This window comes from Pan paniscus, chromosome 21 (assembly GCF_029289425.2).
Source record: "Pan paniscus chromosome 21, NHGRI_mPanPan1-v2.0_pri, whole genome shotgun sequence".
Taxonomy (NCBI): Eukaryota; Metazoa; Chordata; class Mammalia; order Primates; family Hominidae; genus Pan; species Pan paniscus.
This window is the reverse complement of record NC_073270.2, coordinates 63,770,621-63,781,197: the sequence shown is the minus strand read 5'-3', so window position 1 is coordinate 63,781,197 and position 10,577 is coordinate 63,770,621.

The window sequence follows — 10,577 nt, the reverse complement described above, 5'->3', positions numbered from 1 at the left end:
GGAACGACATGGAAAGAGGATAATGGCAAAAGATGAGCTTGGAGGATTTTGTCTTCATCCTAAGAATGAGAGGAGATCATTGAAAGACTGTAATCAGGAGAGTAAACCAATCTATTAGTTTCTGAAAAGATCAGTTGTGGCATACAGGATGGGTTGGAAGGGCGAGTGTGGAAAACAGTAAGGCCAGCTAGGCAGGGGGCGCCATTGCTCAGAAGAGGGGACACTGGCCTTGTCCAGGAGCCAGTGGGAAGTGAAGGACCCAGGGTGGGTTTTGGAGGTAGAGAGATGGATTTACAATGTCAGGGGAAGGAGCACTTAGTTGGGGCAGGAACCTCAATTCTGTTCTTGGACTCCCAGTGGTCATGTGGAAGGACTTGGGCTTCTCTCACTCCCTCTTGCACCCAGTTTTCCTGTCTACAAAACGCAGGGCTGGGGATGGACAAGGCCATCTCTACATTTCCTTCAGTCCATTGCTGTCTGACTCCAGCCCTGTTTCAACTGGGAAGTTGAAGAGAGTCACCAATCACCTGTCGGGTATTGGCCTTGAGTGTTTGTTCAAAGCTGGACTTCATTCACATCTGGGTTTCTCTTGGAAGTTACTACAGTCCTTTTCCAAACTGTACCACTGAATGAGTTTCAAAAGTGTGGGTAGACAGAACTTGAATTTTCTGTGACTAAAAAACTAAAATCTCAAGCTGATTTTACTCAGCTTGTCTATCTCTTAAATAATTCACAAGTGATTTAACATGCCTTTAATAAAGAGTACCCAAAGATATAAAACAAATCCCCTAACACAAAGTCTTACCATTCAGAAATGTAGTAAACTCCATGGCAAAATATAGAAACAATGAGTTTTAATCAATAATTAATATTAGTACCTATTGTACTCATTGTATGACTATTGGATTTTTCTTATTATTTGTATTTTGTCAATATACAGAGGACAGGGACATACAGTGAGTTTTCTGCTGCAGCATTCTGGGCCAGTCCCTCCCACGGTGCCTGGAACCTAGTAGGAGCTCAATGGGTATTTGCTGAATGACCGGGTGGATTCTGACTTCTCTCCCAGTCCTGCAGAATGCTTGCTACAAACAAACTTGCATTGGGTACTAAGTGGGCCACTGGCAGCCAGAAGTCCAAAGAGACTCAACCTAGTCAGACTGAAATCAAAGGAGAATCTGATGTTCTTTCCCAATTTCCTCCTCACAACAAGGTGGAAGCATCACATCCAAGGCAGACAGCACACTCATTTTTGAAGCAAGGTGCCATACATAACTTGGGCCTTAGTTTTCCCAGTCTTACCACATGATAGGTGTGTTTTTTGTGCTCCATGAATGGATAGATGTATGGATGGATGGAGAAATAAATAGATGGATTTTTGGGTTGCTGCATGGATGGGTGGTAGATGTATGGATGGGTGGACAGATAGATGCACGGATGGATGGATGCAGCGACAGATGAATGTGTGCATGCATGGGTGCTTGGATGTATGTATGTATGGATGGATGGATGGGTGAATATATGGATGGGAAGATGGACAGATGCATGGATGGATGGATGCATGGATGGATAGATGAGTGGATGAATGGATGGGTGGGCAAATGGATGAATAGAATTGCTGCATGAACAGTCTTTTTGTAAGAGGCATTTTCTGGAATTTGTTGGCTTTCTCTAAGGCTCTTCAAATGTGATGGTGTGAGCTACAGATAGAGAGAATGTGGTCTGCTAGATCCTAAGCAGTGTAGGACAGGGGATGAGGACTCAAACCAGAGGGCTGGGGCCAGTCAGTCTGCAAGTGGCATGTATTTTCATCAAATTAGTTGTCAACCTTAAAAGTGAGGTTATGTCCCCCAAATCCAGATTGCTCATCTCTCCTGGAAAACTTTCAAGCTGTGACCTCACTGGGCCCACATTTCTGCCCAGAAACAAGTGGCTAGAGCTGGATGAAGGATGTCTTCTCTGGGGGTCTATGGGCTGCCCACTTCCCCTCTGTGGCCACCTCCTTCCCTCCCTCGTTTTTTATCCACAACAGAATTAGCCCCCCATGGAGTGGCGGGTTTGGGGTCAGAAGGCTCTGGGTCGAAGTCTAATCCCATCATATTTCCTGTGTGTCCTTAGGTGAGTCATTTCCCCTCCTCTTTTGGGGCAAGTCGAAGAGAACAGGAAGCATTAGAATCAGATTTTGCCAAAGTGTATTTCTCTTGCTGGTTACTTGTCCTTGCTTTGCCACAAATTCTTCATCTGTAATGTGACAGCAATGACAATGGCATGCATTATGATTTTAAAGCATGTTGAGTTCTTTATATATATTAGCTTGCAGTCATCCATTGAGATTGGCAGGCTTATATCCCTATTTTATTTTATTTTATTTTTTTTTGAGATGGAGTCTTGCTCTGTCACCCAGGCTGGAGTGCAATGCTGTGATCTCGGCTCACTGCAACCTCTACCTCCTGGGTTCAAATGATTCTCCTGCATCAGCCTTCCTAGTAGCTGGGATTACAGGTGCATGCCACCATGCCCAGCTAATTTTTGTATTTTCAGCAGAGACGGGGTTTCATCATGTTGGCCAGGCTGGTCTCAAATTCCTGACCTCAGGTGATCCACCCACTTCAGCCTCCTGAAGTACTGGGATTACAGGCCTGAGCCATACATGCCCAGCCTGTTATATTCCCACTTTAAAAGGAAACTCAGGCTTCCCAAACTCCCTTCTCACCTAGCTAGAAAACAGGCCGGGAAAACAGGCAGAGCCAGGATTCAGGTTGAGCCTCATGTACCTACAGTCCCTGTGCTGCTTCCTGCACGGAGCAGAAAGCAGGGATCAGAACATCTACTTTGGAGCAGCCCCCACTGCTGCTTATGGTGCATTTGCTGAAAAACCTTGGGACAAGTTGCTTTGACCCCAGGGCCCTTTCTTTGTGGAACACCCCAATATAAAATATAAAATCTCTGGAATGTGGTTCTTCCTCTCTCATCTACACTCCAGTTGCTCTGCTGCTGGGCTGTCCCTTCCCACACAAAGGCTTGGGGAGTGCTCTGAACAGCTTGTCAGAGTGGAGGCCTGTGTCCCCAGCCTTGGGAGCCCCAGGGACTGGCCAGCATGTTGGATGCTGCCCAGCTTCAAAGTGCTTCCCAGCCAAACGTATCCAGCTGACCATATTCCCAGGGGAGAGTGTCTTTCCCACGACCATACAGGGTCCAGGAGCAGCCTTGGCCACCAGCCCCCCTCTAACCCCCCCTTCCCTCACCACAGTCCTCTGATTTGTGACCTACTCCTCTTTGGACTTCAGGCAAATGCTTCTCCACTGGTCTGAACCTCGTCTTCTCCATCTGTAAGTTGGGTGTTTGATAATGTCCCTCAAGGGGTATCAACTAGGGTGCATTCAACAAGCCTGTCCACCACGCCACCCCGAAACTGCCTCTCCTCCAGGAAAGGCCCCTAAATTCACAGAGCCTCCTCAAATGTTTGGTTACCATGCCCTAAAGACTGCAAAGTTACTGAACTGGTAAGCATTCTTCTGGGCACAAAAGCCAGAATCCAGCCACCTAATGTGACTGTCAGGGCCATAGTAACAAGAGAAAGAGGACACAGAGCCTCTCTTAATGGGGCTCTCTGTTGGTGAAGCAAAGGTGAGTCACTTTAAAAAAAGCATCTGTGGCTTGAGGCAAAGCTCACGAAGACCAAGAAGATCATCTCTGAGCAGAACGCAGTGCAGAAAGTGCAGTGCACCTCAACTGCAGTCCTCACGTGGATGGGTTTGAAGAGAAGTAAAAACAAATAGCCCCCAAATACCATTGGTGTTATAGAAAAAGTCCGTACATGGTGGTGATGGCAGAGGTGGCCTGTCTGGAGCAGCTGCTGCCATGACGCAGGCTGCAGTAGGGGAGGGGCGGCCAGGGCTGCACATTCCAACGGGTCAGTGGGAGCTGGAGAGGGGTGGGGAACCTGCCCTCCTGGGCGCAGCTGCAGCTGTGGACTCAGGCATCTCTGCATTTTCAGGGGACCAGGAAGTCCCTCTCCCCCCGTAGGCTCAGAAATACCTGTTCCCATTGCCTGGTCTCTCCCTGCTCCCTGAGGAAAATTGAGGCTGAGCCCAGGTGCTGTTGCGATCTAGCTGGGTATGCACGTGCTTGGGGGCAGTGCTGACACACCAGCGCCCTGCTGCCCTCAGCCCCCTCTGGACTTTGGGTGCCAAGGGGAGGCCAAGGGGGAGCTTAGGGCAGCTCAATGCCAGCCTGCGGGCACCCCTATGCATGAGCAGCTTGGGCACCATGGGCACTGTGGATGGCAGGTTGATGGTGGTGGAGGCCGACAGTCTTCTGGGTGGAAAGGGGTGGGTCCCGGTGAAGACTTGGGGCTGGGCTGCCAGTTCTGTGGACTGGAATGAGAACTTTTGGTGCTTTTCTCAGACTCACCCATGGCCACCCATGGACAAATTAGTATGCTCTTCCTCCCTTCTGAAGCCCATAAAAGCCCAGACTCAGTCAGACTAGAAGAGATGTCAGGACGCCCTGCCTGTGGAGAGAAGCTACCCACTGTGAGTCTCCTCTCTGCTGAGAGTTGGACACTCGTTCAGGAGACCCTGCCTGTGGAGAGGAGCTATCCACTGTCGGTCTCCTCTGTCTGAGCTGTTCTGCTGCTCAATAAATCACCTCTTTGTCCTGCTCACCCTCTACTTGTCCTCATACCTCATTCTTCCTGGATACAGGACAAGGACTTGGGACCTGCTGAATGGTGGGGCTGAGACATGCCCTTTGCTCACCATGTTGTGGGTGATGAGAAGGAGAGAAGAGAGAAGGAGAGGACAGCTGCAGCCCTTCGGGGAGCCCAGACCTAGAAGCTTCCCGAGCCAGGGCTGTGACACCCTCTTTGGGGCTGTGTGGTTCCTGGCACCTTCAGGCTTCTGGGTGCCACCATGTTCCCCAGAGCTAGCGTGGCAGCTGCTTGCAATATGCCTGGTCTAGCCGCAGCCTCACAATAAGCTGGTGCCTGTGCCAGAACCTTAGCTGCCTGTCTTGCAGCAGCTGGCGTGCCTAGCTGTGTGCAGTGGTTGGACCCCACACTCACTCACTCACACACCCGTCGCCACTCTGCCCCTGGCTCGCCCTTTGCAGGCTTGGGATCCAGACTGGTGGTGCGAACCGAGCACAGCCTGCCAGGGTGGGTGGGTGGAATGAGCCCAGCAGGCCCGAGCAAAACTCAGGCAAAGGCACCACTGGTCACAGAGGTTTCCGGCTGGAAAAGTGACACCCCAAGGAGAAGGATCCTGTGACAGTAGAGAAGTCCTAAAATTAAAAATAAACAAACCAATAACTAGACAAATATATTACGCAAGTTCCAGATCGGTTTACGATTTGGAAATGGAAGTCTTTAAATGGCCAAAGAAAAGGTAGGCTCATCTGGAAGCAGCAGGTCCTGGTTCTCACTACACTAAATGTTATTTTTCTGGAGCATTTTATGGGACCTCCACACCAAATGGTCTTAAAACTAAAGGCCATCAGCTTCTTTAGTTGGTTTTACATTAGTGGGTTGGATAAAAGAATATTTCTCCAAATTCCTTGAGGATATCTTGCCCATCTGTTTTAAATCAACAGATAACATGCATAACAAACATGAAAGTGTGGGCTTTTGAGGAAGAACTTTTCTTTGTTGACCTGTGCATTGGTCAGAGTTCTCCAGAAAAAAACAGAACCAGGATTGACTGCAAGCTGGAGAAGCAGGAACGCCAGTGGTGTGGTTCCAGCTCCAACTCGAAGGCCTGAGAACAGAGGCTCCAATGGTGTAAATCCCAGTCTGAGTCCAAAGGCTAAATAAAGCATCAGGATTCTAAGGTCTGAGTGCGGGAGATGGTGGACGTCCCAGCTCAAGGGAGACAGTGAATTTTCCCCTCTTCTACCTTTTGCTTTACTCCAGCCCTGGATGGATTGGATGCTGCCTGCTTGCTTGGGAAAGAGCAAATCTTCTTTTCTCAGTCTACAGATTCAGATGCTCCTCTCTGATGCTCTGCTCGTCTCCCTCCCAGACACACCCAGAAATCATGTCTTACCAGCTGTCTGGGTCTCCCTTAGCCTAGTCGAGTTGACACATAAAATTAACCAGTGTACATCTTCTGAGAATAATCTGAGAATAATCTGAATGTTGTCAATTCAAATAATATTTAAGAAAACTCACACCATGGCAAATCTGAAATGCCCTGAAATCCTAGCTCAGCAAGGAAAGAAACTCAATAGAAGTTTCCCCAAATTTAACAGCAATTGTAAAAATTACATTATATTGCTAGTAAAGAGTTGAGAATTTGAAAGAAACTCCTATAAACTATCAAAAATAGAAAGCAAATTTCCATCAACTACGTTAGAGGATACTCTGAATTATCTTTAAATTCTTCTATGGGAAAGGATATTACAAAATTGCCAAATGAAGAGACAACGTGATACAACCAAAAGAAAAGTAGGAAAAAAGCATTACAGAGCTGTAATTAAGAAAAATTGTTCTTTTTCCCCACTACATTTTGTGATATTGCTAACTTGTAAATATTGCAAAACATGTAGTGATTTCCTCTCTTGGTCTAAATAAATATTTCAAATTGTAAAAAAAAGTAGCCATTACCGTCTGAAACTCCTGTAATCTCACCATCAAATTCATGAGCTTTCCCTCCACCATGGGAAGCATCAATTTTCTATGATTCTTAAGAAAGTCCCACTGACAGTGATGAACATGTTTTCCAGAATATTCCAGCCAAAGCCACGTGGAGGGCTTGCTGGCATTCCTAATGTGACCTCAGGGGAACTGGACAGCCCCACCCCTGAAGCTGCCTCAAAGGAAGTCACAGGGTGGGGATTGGTCCCGGACCCTGCCTATCATTCTGCCTTGTGGGTGGGACATAGGGCAGATGCCTCCCCACTGGAGGAAGTCACTGACCGGTGGGGGGGGACGCCACTCCGGGACCTCTCCAAAAGGGAGGTCCAGAACAACTTGGACTTTAAAAAGAAGGTTGAAACCATGTGAATAATTTCTGAGTGGTGTTTAATATTGCTCTGGGCAGGTAATTGTGATGATCAGCTTGATATGTGACTCCTTTGAGGCCACAGTCCTGTTATTCAATGAGTCCCTCAGCTGAGCATTGCAGGGAGAGATGTTAGAGTTGTGGTTTAAGCCCATAATCACTGACTTCAAGTAAAGGAGGTTGTCCTGGATGACCTGGGTGGGCCTGATCAGTGGAGAGGCCTTGGAGCCGGCAAAGGCCCCCTGGAGAAGAACAAATTCCTCCTGTGACAGTGGCCTGGGCCCATGCCTGTGAGTCACAGCCGTTCCTGATAGCCTGTCTCATGGACTCGGGACTTGCCTGGCCAGACCCCATGGTCACCTAAGCCAACTCCTTGCATAAATCCCTTAATATCTGCCTCCTACTGACTCTTTCTCTGGTCAAACCCTGACTGATACAGTAATAAGGGGGCAATTTAAAAAATCTTTTCATCTGAAGTTTTCATCTCATCACAGCCCAGGCCTTTCCCCTGCAAGCTCTCACCTCATCACCCCACCGTCTGCCTGTGCTGGCTGCTTGGCCTGGACATCTGCCACTGCGGGCTGGGTCTTCCCCTAGCCAGCCCTCTCATCACTCCAGCTGCAGAATCACATTCCACCTGCTTGGAGGAGGCCCCCACGATGGGTGGCTAAAGCAGCCCCTTCCCCGTGGTCACTCGGGCCGCACCTGTGTGCGTCCTGCATGGGGTTTGCTTTGCCTTGCTTGCTATTTTTTTGTCAATGCATCTGCTTCCTGATGACTGGCTGTTGCCCACTCCTGCAGCATCTACATCCCCTGGGGCTTGTCTGTTCTGCTTCTGCTTTACCCCAGTTGCACATCCTGGAGTTTTGCTCAATACATGTTGTAGCATCCATGGATGACCTGAAGGCTGGACAGCCAGGGACTGGGGGGTCACCGCCTTTCCTGTCTCATTCCAGTTCCTGCTTTTGTCCTGGATGACCTGGGTCTCAGGGAAAGAACTTCACCAAGACATGACCTGTCCTCCAGCTCCAGAGGCTGCAGCTGGGATTTGGGATTCTGAGACTTCTTGAAGGGGACACATGGCTGGCTGGCTCCAGTGCCCGGGCTTGAGAGCTCCAGGATGGCCCTGCCCTGGCCGCTGAGCACCTGGTCTTCCTCCTGCTCCCACGGTTCCCATGGAAAGTTTCTGGTCTGCAGTGTGATGCCAATGGCTCTGAAGCTGCAAAATGTACACAGCCACAGGTTCTGAGGGGGACATTCTGCTTCATATTGAAACAATGGGCTGGACGTGGCAGGAGGGTGTCCAGCCCAGCTTGGGAGATATTCAGTGCACTTGGACCTGGTTCTTGGCCATGGCTCAGGCTGGGCACACACTGAGTTCAGAGTCTGCAGAGAATTCAGGGCCAGGAGCCAGTCCCTAGTTTAGGCCAGGCTAAGGTCAGGGATGTTTCTATTCCTTTACCCTGGAAGGGTCCTGAGAATTCCTTCCATCCTCACACCATGCCAACACCACACCTCCGCGAATAATAAACAGGACATGTGTGCGTGCACGTGACCCCATCTGGCCCCTCAGAGCCTGGTTAGGGCAGTGCCATTACCTTGGTATAGAAGTGGAAACTGAGGCTCAGAGGGGTGGAAGGCCATGCCTTGGTGTGGGCAGAAGGGATGGGAACCCAGGTGTCCTGATTCTGCGGAGATGGGAAGAAGGTTTTGTGAGTTGCAGGAGCACAGAGCAGTCTCCACTCCAAGGAGGGAGGGTGGTGATCCCCTCACTTCATACATGGCGAGGGTTTTGTGGGAACATGCAGACAGCTCTGTCCGCGCCCGGCCTTTGGAGGGCTCAAGGGACTCATGCCTGAGGGGAAATGGGGCCTGGGTTGAAGAACTGAGGCTGCTTCTGAAAAGCTGAAACTCCTCCAAGAGACAGTCAATGCTGCATGCATCCTGGGCAACTGAGCCCCTTAAAGAGAGGGGCTCCTCTCCGGGACAATGGCCCACAGGGGTGCGGCCAGGTAGGAGAGGCCCTGCTCATCCCCACAGAGCCGTCAGTCCATCCGGGGAGGCTCTGCTGCGTCCCAGGCAGTGCAGTGCTGTCACACACGGGACTGGGGGGAGCAGCTGTCCACCTCGTCTCCCTCCCGACCCTGCCTGGCTCCTGAGCCCGAGTGAGGAGGCTGTGTCGGAGTGATGGACGAAAGCCTGTGGGCAAAGAGAGGAGGTCCAGGCCACTTCCCTGCAAGCAGTCAGCTCGCCGCAGGCACCCGTCGGGCAGCAAATTGTGCTGAATCAAGGAGCAAGTTTTGATTCTTACTCAGGACAGAACTTTTTCCACTGCTAGACTGAGGCCGTCTGTGACTCACACTGACCACAGGACTGTCTACTGCTAGAAAGCGACCAGCAAAGTCATGGTCATCGCCTGAGCTCCCATCTGGTCAGGGACAAGGCTCCTTCCCAGTGGACAAGTTTAAAGGGCCAGTGGATGACAAAAATCAGATTGGCTTCCTGAACACACGGGCTGACTCTCATGTGTCCAGTATGTTCCCAGCTCCACTGGCTGGGGGCTTGCCACAGGTGGGGCCACGTGTGACTTTCCTGCCTTCCTTGATCCGGAGCCTCGCCCCATCCATGGGGCATCACAGGCCTTCAAAAAGATGTATTGAAGAGATGAAGAAATGTGATGGTCCCACAGGTCCTTAGTCATGGAGTATCTTGAAGCGAGGGAGGCCCTCACTGTGGATCATGGAGCAGGGAGAAGAGCTGGACGTGAGGGTAGGAGAGGGGATGGTGCCTCCTGCTGCTCTGGGTGCAGCCCCCTTCCTGGAATGCTTTGGCAGTAGAGGACGAGATGCTTCCAGCCTTGGAGAGTGGTATGGGCGTGTATCCCAAAGGGGGTCCCAGGTGCCTGTTGGAAGGCACCCCTTTCTCTGTTCCACTCCCCTTGCTGTCTCTGAAGTTGCTGCATGATAATTTCTCTCCACCATTTCCTCCCTTCTCTTTTCCCCTCTCCCTTCCATATTTGCTGAGCACCTAGTATGTACCAGGCCTTGCTCTAGGAGCTGGGAAGTAGCCTGAGTGAATGTCTCTCCAGTGCCTCCTCTGAGCAGGTGCTACTCCACGTGTTAGGGTCCGAAAGTGAACCAGGCAGCCCCGGCTAGGAGTCGGCCATCAGAGCTGGTGCTGGGGTGGACCCAGAGATCCACCCAGGCAGAAGGAGAGGCTTGAGGAAGGACAGACCACGGTGCGTCCCAGGGCCAGAAATTAGGCAGGTGTGAGCAGAACACGGTGAGCAAAAAGGTGAGCGGGAAGATCTGTGGTCAAATCACGGAGGGCTCTGTGAGAGGCGTTTTGACTGTCTTCTACTTGTGAGAAGCCACTGAAGGTTTTGATCAAGGAGTGGTAACAGCAAGCAGGACCATTCTCACACAGGGGTCTGTCTCAGAGCGGGCTTTCCACAGGAAGCCACCGAGCCACCCCTTTCATCAGCCTTGTCTGGGGCACCTCCTGGGGGGAGGATGCTGTCATCATTTCCCTTTGGGGGTGGCCTCTGGAGGGGACCACCCGGCATGACCTCCCATT